General features: G+C 29.0%; 1 pseudogene; it reads right to left on the bottom strand.

The window, feature by feature from the left end:
- Positions 1–642: 642 nt before the first annotated feature.
- The window catches only part of LOC119614303, a 29988-nt pseudogene continuing 10702 nt past the window's right edge, over positions 643–19928 (bottom strand).

The following is a 19928-nucleotide window of genomic DNA, read 5'->3' as shown; positions in this document are numbered from 1 at the left end:
GGACTATAGACTAGACTATAGACTAAAGTATAGTCCGGAATGTGGGCTAGACAATACACAGTCAATAAACTATACTATAGATCATCCTTCAGATTGCTATTGGCAACTTTTTCTGGACTCTGCGTTCCTACATAGACTGAATTTGTCAGCACATTAGACCCAGAATATTGTGCATGACTCTTATTGGAATCTTCTAGATCAGGTTTTCTTGTCGTATGCTGCATTAAGACTGAGACTTGTTAGGGTGAACAAAAGGACTAAGCAAAATATCCAATTCCAGTTTTTGAACTAGTGCGTCGGTAATATTATCTACTACTCAGCAAAATTCCAGATTAATTTTTTTCAAAAATCTGGTAGTAACCTAAAATAGCAAAAAATATGTGTTTATTGAAAAGAGGGAAGGGGTGGAATTTAAATAATATTAAGTTCAAGCTAAGTATATAAATAAGAACCTGTATATAGCTAGAAGGGGTTAAAACGGCTAATTCTGTGAGAGAATTTTTTTAAATAGTATAAAGTGCTTTTAAAATATTGCTAAAAACAATTTGAAAGTGAAAAATAAAATTTTTTAAAAAATAAACTAGATATCCTAAAAAGTGCTACGAAAAAAAGTGTAAATGTGTAAACAAACTTTTTTTAAAAAAAAAATGGGTTAGTATACTATATATAAAAATAGGCAACATTTGACTGGCATAATTTCATTTAATTTATGATTCAATTACAAGTGTTTAAACAGTGATGAACTGAATGTTATTTTTTATACAATGTCTGTATCCGGGTTTAGAGGAAGGGTTGGAGAGTATTAATCATGAATTGATTTTAAAGTTTAAAATAGTTTAAGTTTTTTTTTCTTTTGTTTGTACAGGGTGTTTGGTTTGTTGTAATGTTTGTTTTGTGGAGAGGAAGAGAGTTTTTTGAATTATATTTTTTAAATGAAATTTGAAGTCGTTTGTTTTTTTGTTAATATTTTAATTACACAACATGGCAAATAATTTAAGCTACAAACTTGTTCTAAAAGTCTTAGCTTCCTTCTGTGCGTATGCTCTTCTAATCTATCGACATATTCACGTAATTCTTCAATTTCTTCTTTGACTTGTTGTACTGTATCGAGTTCGTGTTTTATGGCCACCATATCACGTTTTACCTAGAGCAGATAAGAAATGAGTTATAAACATGTTTATGTTCAAAATAATTATAAAGATAAATACTTACTTCCGATACCTCACTTTGACAACTTTCAACCGACTTTGTAAGTTCCTGCAGTTGTGTTCGTATCTCACACAAGGCCACTGTAGTCTCCATGTGTCTATCGCCTCTTTGAAGCTCATCCAATTTTGCAGATAAATTCATACTCATCACGCTGACTTGCTTTTGCAAACTATTTTTTTAATAAATTTGTTTTAATAAAGAAAATATTTGTTTATGTTTTTTTAGTAAATATTTGTTATAATATTTGTTATTAATTTTAAATAAATATTTTTTTTTTTAATAAAATATTATTTTATAATATGAGAGTGAAAATATTTTTAATTATTTAATCAAACAAAATTAGTTGTATTATAAAAGAAAAAAAACATGACATGAAAAAAATTATTTAAAATATTTGTTTAAATATGTATGAAGGAAAAAAATTATTATTAAATTAGTTTTACAAAAAGTTAAAAAAATATTAATGCAATGAATTAAAAATATACTTATGCTTTTATTAAATATGCTTTATGGACAAATAATGTTAGTATTTTTGTGTAAGTGTAGAAATTTTGATAAAATTAATTAAATTTTATGAAATATTATAACTATTAGTTTAAAATGTGAAATGTTATAGAAATAATTTAAACAGAAAAGCAACTAATTTCTCCCTCTTACGCCAACGAAATAAATATGAAAAGTTTATATTTTTAATCTGTAGAACGACAAGTCTATAACTGATTGATAAACCAGCCTAAAGATTGATCTGATTGAGAACAGTTTATAGATTGATTTATAGACTAGTCTGTAGATTGATCCCTAAACCAGTCTTTTGGCTGATCTACAGATCAGTCTATAGTTAATAGATTAATCTATAGACCGGCCTATAGCTTGATCTATAGATTGATCTATAAACTAGTCTATGCGTTGATCTATAGACTAGTCCATTGGTTGATTTATAGACCAGTCTATGTATTGATCTATAACCAGTCTATTAATTGATCTATAGACCAGTCTATTGACTGATCTATAAAGCATCTATAGACCAGTCTATAGACTGATCTATAGATCAGTCTACAGATCAATCTATAAACCAGTATATTGACTGATCTATTAAACTATAGATCAGTATTTAAATCGATCTATAGACCAGACTATATACATATCGGGCTATTGACCGTCTATTGATTGTTTTATAAACCTATCTATTGATTGATGTATAGATCAGCCTATAGATTGATATATAGACCAGTCTATAGATTAATCTTTAGACCAGTCTATAGATTGATCTATAGACCAGTCTATAGATTGATCTATAGACCAGTCTATAGATTGATCTATAGACCAGTCTATAGATTGATCTATAGACCAGTCTATAGATTGATATATAGACCATTCTATAGATTGATCTATAGACCAGTCTATAGTTTGATCTATAGACCAGTCTATAGATTGATCTATAGACTAGTCTATATATTGATCTATAGACCAGTCTATAGATTGATCAATAGATCAGTCTATGTATTGATCTATAGATCAGTCTATGTATTGATCTATAGACCAGTCTATTGATTGATCAATAAACATAGTACATTGATCTATAGTTCAGTCTAATGATTGATCTATAGGCCAGTCTTAAGATCGTTCTATAGTCTAGTCTATTGACTGACCTATAGATTAGTCTGTAGATAAACCTATTGACCTATTGATTGATCTATAGATTGATCTACAGATCAGTCAATAGATTGTTCTATAGATCAATCTTTTTATTGATATATAGACCAGTCTATAGATTTATCTACAGATCAGCCTGTAGATTGATCTATAGACCAGTCTATTGATTGATCTATAGACCAGTCTATTAAGTGATCTATATACCAGTCTATTGATTGATCTATAGACCAGTCTATATACTGATCTATAGACCAGTCTTAACATTGATCTATAGTCTAGTCTATTGATTGATCTATAGATTAGTTTGTAGATTGACCTATATATCAGTCTAAAGATTTATATATAGACCATTCTATAGGTTGATCTATGGACCAGTCCATTGATTCTTTATTGATCTATAAACCAGTCTATTGATCGATCTGTAGATCAGTCTTTGGATTGATCTGTAGACCATATATACATATATAGACCAGTCTATTGATTGATCAATGGACTGAATCAAATTCTTTAGAAAAATCTTTGCCAAATTTTGAAACATTTTTTTTGTATAAAATCTCATTATCATCAATGCCAAAAAGCTCCTTTAAAATATATTTTTTGCCAAAGAAAACACACACAAATCTTATTACTTCCCCCCAAATACTGTATTCGCAATTTCCATGACACTTCAAATTCATTAAAGTTTAATTTAACAACAACAACAAAAGACAAACACTAACAACTTTTGGCATATTAACATTTTTTATGCAACAAATTGGGTTAAGTTTATTTGTAGTTTAACATCTACCTCTACCAAAAAAGGGTGTTAATCCTTGTAATCCTTTTAGAAAAAAATATATGTGTGAGTTCTGTATAACTAGGTGTGTTTATGCAACGTATTGCAAATGTATTCTATCTTTCTCTCTACTCATTTATAATTGAACACAATGGTTTTCAATTTAATATTAATCTCTGATAATCAAGCCCAAAATGCAGTTTTATTCTCTTGTACACACACACACCTACACTCACCTTTTGAATAGTAAAACTAACATATATTTAACGTTTTTGAGGGAAAGGGAAATAAAATGTTCTTTAGTAAGCCAAAACAAAAAAAAGAAAGGAAAATAATGTAATCGTTGGCAAAAAAAAAAACAAAGTTTTCCATTTTGTTTCTGCAGTGTTTTCATTTATTTCTGAAACACATCTGGTTAAATTCAAACAAGATAATGGTATTATATTCTTTTAAATATTTACACCCAGCAATACAGAAAAATATTCTTTTAAATATAGAATAATTTCGGAAAAAGTAAAAATTTTTCTCATTATTTAAACTCTTAAGCTTATTACTTCGTTTAGTCTAAAAAATAGTGCAAAGATGAATCTATATTTTGAACTATATACCAAAGAAGAGAGTAATCTTTTGATCAATACATAAACTGGTTTATGGATCAATTTATATACTAATCAATCTCTATACTCTTCCATAGACCAACGTATATACTATAAATCAATTTATTATCCGACGGTCTATATATCTATATATAAAATGGCCAATAAATTGATCCAGAGGCTGGTCTAAATACCATTCTATAAACTGGTTTATAAATCAGTCTATGATTTATAGATCAATCTTTAGAGAGGTTAATAGATCAGCCTACGGATCATTTATGGGTCAGTCTATACATAGATCTATGGGCAAGTCAGTACATAAACTGATTTTTAGAACAGACAGTTCATACATTGTCCTATAGAACAGTATATATAGATTTATTGCTCTATAAATTGATCCGTAGATCACATTATGTATTGATCTAATGTTAAATCTCTACTATAGATCAATCCGTAGATCAATCTACTGTTCAAAAGATCAGTTTATAGACTAATCTATGAATTAGTTTCTTGACTGGTCTTTGGATCAATCTATATATTGCTCTAAAGATTAGTCTATATATCAATCTATATACTTCACTGTAGATCAAGGAATAAAATGGTTTATATATCAATCTATTGACTGATCTACGAAACATTGACTGATTTATAGATCAATCCATAAACTGGCCAATAGACTGATCTACAGATCAATGTATATAAATCAGTAAATAAACTAATCTGTAGAACAATATGTTAGCTCATTTTAGGTCAATCTATTAGCCGTTGAATATATCAGAATTTAAACTGAACAGTAGATCAATATATCGGCTGGTCAATATATCAATGTATAGATTTGTCTATAGATCAATCTATTATATGTCCTAAGATCAGAATATGTGAAGATCAATCTGGTCTATAAGCCAATCTAAAGACTGATCTATAGATCAATATACGAACTAATTTGTAGATTAATCTTTCGACTGATCTACAAACTGTCTTTAGTTTATAAATCAATCTATAGACTGATCTGTAACTCTATATACAGACTGAACAGTAGATCAATTTATCGGCTGGTCAATATATCAATGTATAGACTTGTCTATACTATAGATCAATCTATCAACTGATCTATTATGTGTCCTAAGATCAGTAAATATGAAGATCAATCTGCTCTATAAGCCATTCTAAACAGTGATCTATAGATCAATATATGGAATAATCTGTAGATTAATCCTTCGACTAATCTACAAACTGTCTTTAGTTTATAAATCAATCTATAGACTGATCTGTAGATCTATATAGAGACTGGATGTTTGTATAAAATATTCTATAGACGTATCAATATATTGTTCTATATACAACTACACAGATGACTCCAGAGATTGGTGTACTGATCATGCTTAAGACTGGTATATATGGTATTCAGAACCCAGCAGTTTAGAACATAGAGTCAAAGCATTCGAAAAAGACAATAATTTCCAATAACGTCTAACCATCTGGTTGGTTCTAATACGCCTTTCGTGACGTATGTACACTTTGTAAACGAGAGTGAAGATATTTTAGTATTTCCTTTGTAAGCGTGATCGGCCGTCACTTTACACTATCCAAGTAATCTAGAGAGTGGACACTTAAAGATCAAACTTAAGAAAAGATTTTCATTGTCGTTCTTTGACTACATTGGACTAGATTTTTGACTGTCTCTTTGTAATCTATGGAATGACGGTTGACTTTCTCGTAGAACAAGCACATGGACAGTTGGTGGCTAAATAAATAGTTAGTTTGGGAATGTACGGCCGAACTGCTGGGATTTAAAGGGTTTGTATTTGTGTGTATATTTGAACACATACATACATATGTAGTATGTATGTAAATGAGTGACAACAATAACAATACATTTAATAAAAACAATAACTGTTACAGCTGAGAGAAAAACTTCATTATGGATATTAATAAAGTCAAGTGTAGTTGAGTGTAAATAAATGTTTTATAGGTCATTGCATTTTATTTAACCCATGACTAGCTGCAGCTACTATGGTAACAAAGCTTCTATTTACTTTAATTTCGGAAAATTCTAAAGTTCTCGTAGATATATCTTATATATTGAATCAATAGTCAAATGCAAACAATATGAAGGTCCTTTGAAAATTATAATAAAATATCCTTTAATACCTTAATAATAAATGTACATTGTACAAAGTCTTTGAAATATTAAAATCTTTTAATAAGAATTTCTTTAAGTTTTTATTAATATTTTTTTCCTCTTTGATTTCAAGTTTTTAAATCTCAATAAGTGCACGAAGATTTTCCGTACTTAAGAACTGAATTTAAAAAGAAATTGCCTAAGCATATGATTTAAATGCAAATGCATATTATTTTCTTTTTTAGTCTTTGTAAAAATATTATGCATAATTTTGTTCAATTACAATAACAAGTACAATATTAAAGAAAACGTCTTTTGATGCTTTCAAGGGTTAATTTCATTGCATATCCTTAATATACATACATATGTATGTGTGTGTGTAACAGAAAATGTTGCTAGAGTGCGTGCGAGTGTATTTTTGCAATCGTAAATCGACATAGAGGATTTCAGATAAATGCTTCTTCTGTTGAAATTTTAAATACTATGAAAATACAAAGCCTTCTGCTGTTTAAACAAATCTTGCTGTAAGTATGATGTATGATATGTTGTATAATTCATACATGTTTGAAGATAATGTTGTTGATAATGTTATTATTATTATTATTGTTATTTGATAAAATAATTAACATTTTGCATTTTAAGAATTTTCATTTGAAAAATTCTCACAGAAAAAAAGAAACAACAATTGTAACATATTTTTATGTTAAGGCTTTAAGGACATGTTATTGCAACATAGTGTAAACAAGAGATTGAGAGATAGGGTGTCCAAAAAAGCAGCGTTTAAAAATTTTGAAATTGGGTTACTATAAGTCTAGGAAATGGATCACAAAAAAATTTCAAATGTTTAAGGAAATTTTATTATTCTACATCATTTCCCCCAAGTTTTAACAAATGATGTGCGAGGGGAATCCCTATAAATTCATTATCAATGATGACTTGATGTATACATTATCATCAATACATTCAAATGACATTCACTTTGTAGTTGGAAAGATTTTTTATAATATTCTTGGTAAATAAACTTGAAATTTGTTGATATGAATTTTCATTTTCTTTTGTTGTTAAACAATATACACATGTTAAGACAATTTATATGATGATAAATATTAAAAAACCTGATAAAACAATAGAATGAACCCTTAGGGGAACTATTTATATATTGAAAATATAAAAAAATAGAATAGAAAGTTTTTGACGATGTTGGAAGAAGATATTAACGATTTAATTTAGAATGAATCTTGAGATTCTTCTGAAAAGCAGCCTATAAATATTTTATTGATCTTCACCAACAGAACACTTGGATCAATCTTCTGCCTGGTCTATAGATCAATATATAGACTAAACTCAAGATCAAACTATCAACTAGTTTTAAAAATAAACTATAGATTGATCCATTGAATGGCCTACCAAAAACTAGTCTATATATCAGTCTATAGATTGGTCCATATTTCAGTATATAGTTTATAGATCAATCTAGAAACTGATCTATAGAACAATCTAGAGACTGATCTATAGATCAATCTGAGACTGATCTATGGATCAGTCCTTAGACGTGACTGTAGATAAATATACTTGTCTATAGATCGATTAATGTTCTTGTCTATAGATCAATCCATAGGCTGGTCTAAAAATCAATCTATAGACTGGTATATAGATCAATCTATGGACTTGACTAGTTTATAGATCAATCTTTAGAGTAGTTTATAGATTAAACTAGAAACTGTTCTATATAACAATCTGGAGACTTATATAAAGATCAATCTAGAGACTTGAATGTAGATCAATATTTAAACTGCTCTATAGCTCAATCAATGTACTAGTCTATAGATCAACTAATTGGCTGGTCCATAGATCAATCTGTAAACTGGTTTATAGACTAGTGTATGAACTAGTTTATAGATAAATCTATAGGCTGTATAGGTTGATCTACAAACTAGTTAATAGATCATTCTACAGTTCATAGACTTAACTATAGATCAATCTGTATACTTATCTATAGATCAATTAATAGGCTGGTCTATAGATCAATCTATAGACTTGAATATAGGGGTATCTTTAGTCAAGTTTATGGATCAATCTAGAAACTGAACAATCGAACTATCAAGAGGCTGATCAATAAATCAATCTAAAGACTGATCTATAGATCAGTCCATACACTTGACTATAGATCAATCTAAATACTTGTCTATATATCAATCAATAGGGCAGTCTATGTATCAATCAATAGGCTGGTCCATAGATCAATCTGCAAACTGGTCTATAGACAAGTGTATGAACTAGTTTATAGATAAATCTATATCTATATCTATAATCTATGTATAGGTTGATCTACAGACTAGTCTATAGATCAATCTATAAGTTGGTCTATAGATCATTCTATATAGTAGTCTGTAGATCTATCTCTACAGTTGTCTAAAGATCAATTTATAGTGTTGGCCTATAAATCTGATCTACAGATTGGACTGATCTATATATCAGTCCATTAACTTGACTGTAGATCAATCAATATACAAGTCTATAGATCAATCTATAAGCTGGTCTATAGATCATTCTATAGAGTGGTATGTAGATATGTCTCTACAGTGGTCTAAAGATCAATTTATAGAGTGGTCTATAAATCAATCTATAGACTGAACTATAGATCAATCTCCAGACTAGTTTATAGAATAATCGAAAGACTGGTCTAAATCAATAAACTGGACTTTAGATCAATCTACAGATAATTCAATAGATTGCTGTAAAGTCTGGTTTTAAGGTTCAGTCTACAGACTTGTCTACAGATCAATTAAAATCAATACAGATCCATCTATAGACTGGTCTATCTGTAGACTAGTCTATAGATCATTCTGTAAAGTGTATATTGAGCTATAATCCTGCCCAGAGATCTATCTATCTATATTCTTTTCTATTTGTGTTTCTGAAAATGATGTTTTATAGAACAGTCAATAGTATCCCTAGGACATAACTTCATCTAGTTCCAAATTCATCATAGGGCTTACTCATGAACTCTAGTTGTTTTAACAATTCATTACAGTGAATTCAAAATAAGCGTTTTACCAGGCTTTTAAACATTATATGAAAACCATTAATGTTTATCCTTTAGAAAAAATGTAAATTTCAGAAACGAAGTTTAATACCTTAGCTATTTCTGAAAACATTTAAAAAATTATGAAAAATAATATATTTTAATAACCAACATAAATTTTTTAACACTTTGTATTTGTAAAAAGAATATTCCATTTTTTTTTAAATTCATTTTGTTTAAATACTTAAATAACCGACCAATTGGCATTTAGGACATTCACCAAATAAAGCAAATATATATGTATTATGATTTTTTTGTAGATTTTTTTAAATTAAATTTTTATTTTTTATTTCATTTTTTTTATAAGAAAAAAATTAAAAACAAACAAATTTGTTTAACAACAATAAATATTTGATTTTTAAGTTTTTAAAATTAAATTTAAATTGATTTTGTTATAAATTAATTTATTAACTATTAATAAATTCAATTGTTTAAAGTAAATAAATGATTTTTGCGTTTATTTTGTTGTTGTTTTTTTAACAAATAAAAAAAAATTATTAATCGGTTGAAAATGTATATGAACCAATGATTTAACAAAAAATTAACAAACAAAAATAAAGTTAAAGGTTTAAAATTGTTTATGGAAAATGGAATATTATTTAACAATACAATGTGGCATGTTGTTGCATGTTATAGCATGTAGTACGAGTATGTATTTATGTCATATATGTTTATAGTTTTTGTTTTATTTATATTTATTGACAAATAAACAAATATGTAGTAAATAAATAAATAATTATCTGTAAGTAAATATTAAATGTGTTACAAATAAAATTATATTTAATTAAAATGAAGTTTTTAATGTTTATTAAGATTTTTTTAATGAAATGGGGGTTTGTTTCCGTATTTATTAAACAATAATTAGGTTTTGTTTTAATATATATTTTTATTCTTTTTTTTTTTGGTGAAAAGCCTTTAATACCAATTAGTTTTTGTTACAAATATTTAACAATAATAACTTTAATATCGTCACTAAAAATTTTCCTTTTTTTTTAATTTTGAAATTTGGAAAAATTTATAAAACACTTAAAAAAGTTTTTTGGTGATATAAAGTGGTTTTAAAGTGGATGTGTGTGCATTAATGTTTTATATGTTTTGGTTAAAAAAATAAGAAGAAGTAATGTACATATACATAAATATATCTTAAATTAATGTTTAGTTACTAATGAACTTTGACATAACAAAAATAAGATTGTATTATTGCAGAATATATCTCGGCGTTAAGTTCTATTCCTTACACCACTATACTTAGTAGGGATCAGGCATGGAAAATTCGAAATTTCAAATAGTTACAGCTTATAACAAAGACTAGACTATAGACTAGACTATAGACTAGACTATAGACTAGACTATAGACTAGACTATAGACTAGACTATAGACTAGACTATAGACTAGACTATAGACTAGACTATAGACTAGACTATAGACTAGACTATAGACTAGACTATAGACTAGACTATAGACTAGACTATAGACTAGACTGTAGACTAGACTATAGACTAGACTATAGACTAGACTATAGACTAGACTATAGACTAGACTATAGACTAGACTATAGACTAGAATATAGACTAGACTATTGACTAGACTATAGACTAGACTATAGACTAGACTATAGACTAGACTACAGACTAGACTATAGACTAGACTATAGACTAGACTATAGACTAGACTATAGACTAGACTATAGACTAGACTATACTATACTAAGTAGGGAACAGGTACGGAAAATTAAAAATTTCTAATTGTTATAGCTATAAAAAAAACTAGGCTATAGATTAGACTATAGACCACACTATAGACTAGATATAGACTAGATTATAGACTAGACTATAGACTAGACTATAGACTAGACTATAGACTAGACTATAGACTAGACTATAGACTAGACTATAGACTAGACTATAGACTAGACTATAGACTAGACTATAGACTAGACTATAGACTAGACTATAGACTAGACTATAGACTAGACTATAGACTAGACTATAGACTAGACTATAGACTAGACTATAGACTAGACTATAGACTAGACTATAGACTAGACTATAGACTAGACTATAGACTAGACTATAGACTAGACTATAGACTAGACTATAGACTAGACTATAGACTAGACTATAGACTAGACTATAGACTAGACTATAGACTAGACTATAGACTAGACTATAGACTAGACTATAGACTAGACTATAGACTAGACTATAGACTAGACTATAGACTAGACTATAGACTAGACTATAGACTAGACTATAGACTAGACTATAGACTAGACTATAGACTAGACTATAGACTAGACTATAGACTAGACTATAGACTAGACTATAGACTAAACTATAGACTAGACTATAGACTAGACTATAGACTAGACTATCGACTAGACTATAGACTGGACTATAGACTAGACTATAGACTATACTATAGACTAGACTATAGACTAGACTATAGACTAGACTATAGACTAGACTATAGACTAGACTATAGACTAGACTATAGACTAAACTATAGACTAGACTATAGACAAGACTATAGTCTAGACTATAGACTAGACTATAGACTAGACTATAGACAAGACTATAGTCTAGACTATAGACTAGACTATAGACTAGACTATAGACAAGACTATAGTCTAGACTATAGACTAGACTATAGACTAGACTATAGACTATAGACTAGACTATAGACTAGACTATAGACTAGACTATAGACTAGACTATAGACTAGACTATAGACTAGACTATAGACTAGACTATAGACTAGACTATAGACTAGACTATAGACTAGACTATAGACTAGACTATAGACTAGACTATAGACTAGACTATAGACTAGACTATAGACTAGACTATAGACTAGACTATAGACTAGACTATAGACTAGACTATAGACTAGACTATAGACTAGACTATAGACTAGACTATAGACTAGACTATAGACTAGACTATAGACTAGACTATAGACTAGACTATAGACTAGACTATAGACTAGACTATAGGCTAGACTATAGACTAGACTATAGACTAGACTATAGACTAGACTATAGACTAGACTATAGACTAGACTATAGACTAGACTATAGACTAGACTATAGACTAGACTATAGACTAGACTATAGACTAGACTATAGGCTAGACTATAGGACTAGACTATAGACTAGACTATAGACTAGACTATAGACTAGACTATAGACTAGACTATAGACTAGACTATAGACTAGGACTATAGACTAGACTATAGACTAGACTATAGACTAGACTATAGACTAGACTATAGACTAGACTATAGACTTAAGACTAGTAGACTAGACTATAGACTAGACTATAGACTAGACGATAGACTAAGACTAATAGACTAGACTATAGACTAGACTATAGACTAGACTATAGACTAGACTAATAGACTAGACTATAGACTAGACTATAGACTAGACTATAAAGACTAGACTATAGGCTAGATTAGAGAGACTAAGACTAGACTAGACTAGACTATAGACTATACTATAAGACTACACTATACACTTTCTAAAAGTAGCTGAAAAAAGTACCAGAGTACTAAATTTGGTATTTGACCTCTAAAATAAGAATGGGTTGAATAGTCATATTTGAAACAATTAAAACAATATTAGTTTTTCGGTTAATATTGTTTTAGTTTTGATCACATTCCTACAACATTTTATTATTCAATTAATAAAATAATTAATATCCTGCATTAATTTAAACCAATTAAATTTAATATTACAAATACACAACGATACATTTACACATAAACCAGCAAACAAAATGTAGCTGTAAATTATCTATATTTAATGAAAATTTATGAAAATGTGATAAATAGCAAATAATACACATTTTATGCTTTTATGTATGTATGCGTGTATAAAGGTAATGTTATTTAAAATACAAAAATGTTTGAAAAAAAATCTGATTCAATGTATATAATTAAATATTTTTATATGTTCATAAATCTATCCAGAATTTATGTTTTACAAAAATAATACGCAAATGAAATCAATATAAAATTTTCACATTGAATGGAGGGCGTGTATGTTATGCAGCTGCGTTATTTTTTTTTAGTTTTTTTTTAATAATTAATTTTATTTTGTAAAATATTACAAGGTGCTTATGTTTATATTTTACATTATTTTGTTTTTGCTTAAATAGTTTTTTATTTAATGAAACAAACAACTTTTAATAAACATTTTCATTAATTAGGTTTGAATTTTTAATTATATACTAGGGAGAGTATTTAGTGTAGTTGCATTTTTTTTTAGCTTCTCCTTTACAAATTTACTGCCATTCACTTCAATTATCATTGAAAGCTTTTAATTTGCAACAAAGCCAAACAATTTAAATAAAAACGTATTTAATTCGTAAATCTATTTAGTGAATTTTTTCGCTCTAGTTTCGTTTTGTTTTTTGTTGGCGTAAGTACACATATGTATGTATATGTATTTTTAAATTAATTACTTTGCATTATATAAATAACGTGCTATTAACATGCTCTTTTTGAGGACAAAACATAAAAAAAAATAAAATAAATTAGTTATAATTTGATTAATTTTACTAGATGCTGGATTTTAAGTAGTTATTTAAATACTCTATAAGTAAATTGTTCGAAATGCCAAACGAAAGTCCTGGAAACTTTTCTCATATCCAACCGGAATCTATTGTCGATGACAAGGGCAGAAGCCTCGAGGATATTGAGGAGACAATGAAACTACTAATGGACTCTCATTTCCCACCCGGTATATCGAATAAGCTGATATTGGAGGAAGGGAAGGCTAACACGGAAATTATTATTACATATGATTATAGGGGCAATCAAAAGTTTTGCTCCCTATAAAGCTGCAGGGTAGGATGGCATTTTCTCGGCCCGCTTTAAACGAAGTTGTCCACTACATAGGTGAATCCTTCGACAGAAAACTGTATACCCTAGCGGTATGCATTGACATCGAAGGCGCCTTCAATAACGTGTACACTGATACTCTTATCCAATAGCTAGACCAGTTTTATGTTGACCAGGTGCTCCGTAACTGGATCAACTACATGCTAAGGAATAGATGGATAAGCTGCAAGAAGTACGATATCACTATTAGGAAAAAGGTATTTCGCGGTATACCACAGGGCGGCATTTTGTCACCTTTACTCTGGGTTACCACGATTAATATCCTCCTAAGTACCCTAACCGAGAAAGGACTCAGACCTGTCTGCTATGCAGACGATGCAGACTTTTAAAGGGAAAGGATTCAAATTATTTGTGTAGAAGAGCAGAGGAGGCTCTGAATACAGCCTTGAGCTGGGCTCCACCGAGTGGCCTCAATGTTAACCCGAGGAAAACGGAAATCTATCTATTCACAAGAAAGACACAAATTTCTATGTATACTGAACCTTGTTTCCTGGACGAGAAGATACCGGTGACAGACAAAGTTAAGTACTTAGGTGTAATCCTCGACCGGAAATTTAAATGGAGACACCACATAGAGAAAAGGATCGACAAGGCACATCGGTGCTGGGCGATATGTATTAGAACTGTAGGCATGAAATGGGGTCTTAGTCCTACTACGACAAATTGGCTTTAGAATTCAATATAAGGCTATATTAGATTGTATGAAAGCTTTAACTGAATACTCTTCCAGAGGTAAGGTTTGCACATATGGAAACAGAAACTGAAATATACCACCGTTTACCTAATCATAAGACAAGCTTCCAGGCAGAAGGTCCGAGCAATAACGGAATGTGTAAATTGGATTAGAATAAATTTGACGCTTACAGCTCTTAATATATTCACCGACAGCCAGAAAGCAATTAGGGCGATATCAGGTGATATAATTAAATCTAAGGCCGTATTAGATTGTAAGAAAGCTTTAACTGAATACTCTCCTAGAGGCAAGATTTGCATCATATGGGTACCAGGCCACTCGGCTGCAGTCGGCAACGAAAGGGAAAAGAAAGAATTTAATAGCTTTAAAGGGAAGGGAGCTCGAGGTAGTTAACCTGACGAACGCAAAACTATTCGACGCAACAATAGCATAATTAAAAATATGGGTGAGAGAATCCCATAAGGCCTCTTGGAATAATGAAACGATGGGTAGAACCACAAAGATCCTATGGGGTGACCCTGATGAGAAATCTCCTCAAAATGAGCAAGTCTGAAGTTAGTATGATGGTACGTATTCTGAGTGGACACACACAGGATTACGAGCAGATCAATAGAAACGTACGGATTCAGACGAATATAGAGCATGTGGAGATGACAGTGAAGCTTTGGAGCACTTTCTTTGCCACTGTCAAGCATTCGTCGAAATTAGATCTAAGTATTTTGAAAGTGATGTTATTCCGGAAATAACATTACTGACTAACACTGATTACAAAATTCTTGGGATTTACGTCCAGTAAACTGAGTTTCTGTGAACAATTTTTTTTTCATGAAAAGGAGCGCACAACAGGCCCGATAGTGGCCTATACATCCTCCTATCAACCTAACCAAACCTAACCTAACTATTTTTTATAGAAAATTATTAACTTTTAAAGACAAGATCTCTTCTTTAAGAACACTTTTGAAATTTTCGATTTTCTATAGAAAATTTTTTCTTTTTTCTATACAAAATTTTCGAAATTTTTACTTTTCTATACAAAATTTTCGAAATTTTCTCTCTCCTATAGAAATTTTCTCATTTCTAAAGAAAATTTTCGAAATTTTCACTTTCCTATAGAAAAGTTTAAGAACACTTTTGAAATTTTCTCTTTTCTATAGAACATTTTGAAATTTTCTATTTTCTATAGAAAATTTTCGAAACTTTCTCTTTCCTATATAAAATTTTCTCTTTTCTATACAAAAGAAAAGAGAGAAAATTTTCGAAATTTTCTCTCTTCTATAGAAATTTTCTCTTTTCTAAGAAAATTTTCGAAAATTTCACTTTTCTATAGAAAATTTTAAAAATTTTCACTTTTCTATAGAAAATTTTCGAAATTTTCTCTTTTGTATAGAAAATTTTCGAAATTTTCTCTTTTGTATAGAAAATTTTCGAAATTTTCTCTTTTGAATAGAAAATTTTCGAAATTTTCTCTTTTGAATAGAAAATTTTCGAAATTTTCTCTTTTGAATAGAAAATTTTCGAAATTTTCTCTTTTGAATAGAAAATTTTCGAAATTTTCTCTTTTGAATAGAAAATACTTGAAGTTTTCTTTAGAAAATTTTCGAAATGTTCACTTTTCTATAGAAAATATTCAAAATGTTCTTTTTTCTATAGAAAATTTTCGAAATTTACAATTTTCTTTAGAAAATTTTCGAAATGTTCACTTTTATATAGAAAATTTTCGAAATTTTCACTTTTCTATAGAAGATTTTCGAAATTTTCACTTTCACTCTTCTATAGAAAACTTTCGAAATTTTCACTTTCCTAGAGAAAATTTTCGAAATTTCCTCTTATCTATAGAAAATTATCGAAATTTTCTTAAGAAAATTTTCGAAATTTTTTCGAAATGTTCACCTTTTTATAGAAAATTTTCGAAACTTTAACTTTTCTATAGAAAATTTTCGAAATGTTCATTTTTCTATAGGAAATTTTCGAAATTTTCACTTTTCTATGGAAAATTTTCGAAATTTTCACTTTCCTTACTAAAAAAAATTTTCGAAATTTCATCTTTTCTATAGAAAATTATCGACATTTTTTTCGAAATTTTTTCAAAATGTTCATCTTTCTATAGAAAATTTCCGAAACTTTCACTTTTCAAAATTTAAATTTTCGAAATTTTCACTTTCCCATAGAAAATTTTCGAAATTTCCTCTCTTTCTATAGAAAAAAAAAATCACTTTTCTATAGAAAATTTTCGAAATTTTAACTTTTTGAAATTCAAATATACGAAATTTTCACTTTTTTGGAAAATTAATTTTAAGTTTTAATAATTTATAAAGTGTCACAGTTTCGATTCGTTATTACATTTTGCAAAATAATTTATTACTTTTTATAAAAAGAAAGTGCATGTGTATAAACTACAATCATATTTTATATTTAAAATAAAAGGTGTTTCAATGATTAAGCAAATTAAATGTAAAACATACTTATTTAGTGGCGACAAAACCATTCCACCACTTCTTGTATTTTAGCACAATTTAGGTTAGTTGTTGTAGTTTTTAGTGTGAATGAGATGTAGTTTTTTTTTTAATTTAATTTTATTAATGAATGCGAATTACATAGAAAAAAAAAAGAATTTACATGAAAAGTGTTGATTAAAACGTGACGGTGGTGTTCATTTTATTTTGTTGCGTTACGTTACAATTAAAGTGACAAATTACACAGCGAGAAATAAATGAAATTTACAATGAAGAAGAAGACGGAAAGAAAAAAGAAAATTAAATGAAAATTTTAAATAATGTTAGTTAAAGAGTTTAGTATAAGTGATAAAAATGGTGAATTTAAAAGTGACGGAATACTAAGAGAAATAATAAAATTTAAAACGATTAGGACCGTTTTGTACATGATACTTTCCAAGCTTTACTTATTTTATTAAAAGTTTAAATTTTTTTTAAAGAATTAAATAATTTAGTTTGAAAATTTTTTTTAACTTTATGAATAGAGTTTTTGAATAAAGTATTTTTCTTTTGTAAATGATAATTAAAATTAGCTCTTTTATTCCATTACTTTTTTTTCGTAATTGAAGTTTATTTTCACAAACTTTTTATTTAGTTTATACAAAAATTTCTCTTATTTTTTTATATTTCATATATATAAGAGTGTTTATTTTAATGAGCTTCCATTGGAAAGTTATCATTCATAATGGCGTTACGTTTTTTTACCTTGTAAGAAAAACATAGTATTTATAAAAATTTATTTACACAAATTATGTTAGTTTTGTTTCAAAGTTAGTTTTATTTGTTGATATTTACAATAAAGCAACATAAAATAATTAGGGGTATTCACAGCTGTAACCTTTGAACTTTAGAAAAATAACATATTATGTCAACTGCCTAAAAGTAGGCAACATTTCATTATTTTTATTCTTATAGAGAAATTTCCTTATTCTGCGGGATAGGATGCTACCATATTAAACTTCGACGCCCTTTCCGATTCCATACTGAGGATTCTTGAGAGTTGTACGAACAGTGAAATTGTAGTTGCAGGTGATTTCAATGAACACAACTCATCTTGGCATCGCCATTCAAGTCACACAACTCCAGTAGGCCTTTCGCAATTAGTGAATGAACCAACACTTATTGCATGTGTTGAAGGGCACCAAAATAATACCCCCAACCTTTTTCTCACTTCACATGCTGATAAGTATGAAGTAGATATTGTTGCACCTCTAGGAAATTCGGATCACTGAACCATCTCCGCCTCCTTGTCGCCCTCTAAACTTCGTAACGTTTCAAAAAAGCTACGATACATTTAATTGTTATCTACGAAAAGGCTCGCTGGACTGAGCTCAACGAATTCTATTGGCAATTCAATTGGAAACTTTGTTTCCTAGACAATAATGTCAATGCTTTATGGCCATGCCATAAAGCTAACCTTTTAGCTGAGTTATTTGCAAGCAATTCTTTCTTTTCGGAAAGCGATCAATCACTGCCCGCTCTCGAAAGGGTATCAGAAACACGTTTCAACAAAAACAAGACTTCTAGATCAGATGACATACCGGCACTGGTCTTAAAGCAGTGCCATTAGCTAATCTTTTCAGCATTCTATACTATGTAGGCAAATTTACTGTATGCTGGAAGATTGTTAATGTAACGGCAATTCCTAAAAAGGGAGAGACTAATAAACCTAAAAACTACCGCCCAATAGCAATTTGTTCAGCACTTTCTAAAGTTATAAAAAGTATGGTCAATTTCCATCTTGTCAAGTATCTAGAGATAGTTTACTAAACGACATCCAGTATGGCTTTCGTAGAGGTCGCTCTACGGGTCAACTACTTTCCTTCTTTTCGGAGAAATGTGGTGTCATTCCATTCACCATTTTGGCCTGCAAATGACCTGCTCTATCGGATAAAAGAAACTGTTTCCTTGGCAGTTACTTCATATCTAAGCTTGGTGAGATATCTGGATCTGAGATTTCTCACTGCTACAAGGTGGATCTAATACTATACAATACTACATCTTAAGATTGGAGTGGTCCGTTCAAAACGGAAAATTAAAAAAAATTCAATTTTAACATAGAATTTTCGAGTATTAACCTAAAAGTATGCTAAATTTTCCCATCTTTTCCTAAAAGAAACTGTGATTACCCCTTTTTATTTAATATAAAGTTTATGTATATCATGGTGTTATTTATTTTAAACATAAAACAAAATAAAATAGCATTAGTCGTGGTTTTTGTTAACATTAATAAGCAAAATTTGTTTAACGTTTTGTTTGAAAATGAAATGATTAGTAATGTTACGTTAACGTTTAAAACAAAAAGAAATGTTAAAACAAATAAAGAAAACTTATTAACACTTTTCTAAAATAACACAAGAATTTGTATAATCTTTTTGTTTTTTTTTTAAGAATGA

The sequence above is a fragment of the Lucilia sericata genome, unplaced genomic scaffold, assembly GCF_015586225.1.
Source record: "Lucilia sericata isolate MDLA Ls3-8-SP2 unplaced genomic scaffold, ASM1558622v1 Contig002774F_arrow, whole genome shotgun sequence".
In the NCBI taxonomy this organism is placed as follows: domain Eukaryota; kingdom Metazoa; phylum Arthropoda; class Insecta; order Diptera; family Calliphoridae; genus Lucilia; species Lucilia sericata.
This window is presented reverse-complemented; position numbering and strand designations above follow the sequence as displayed.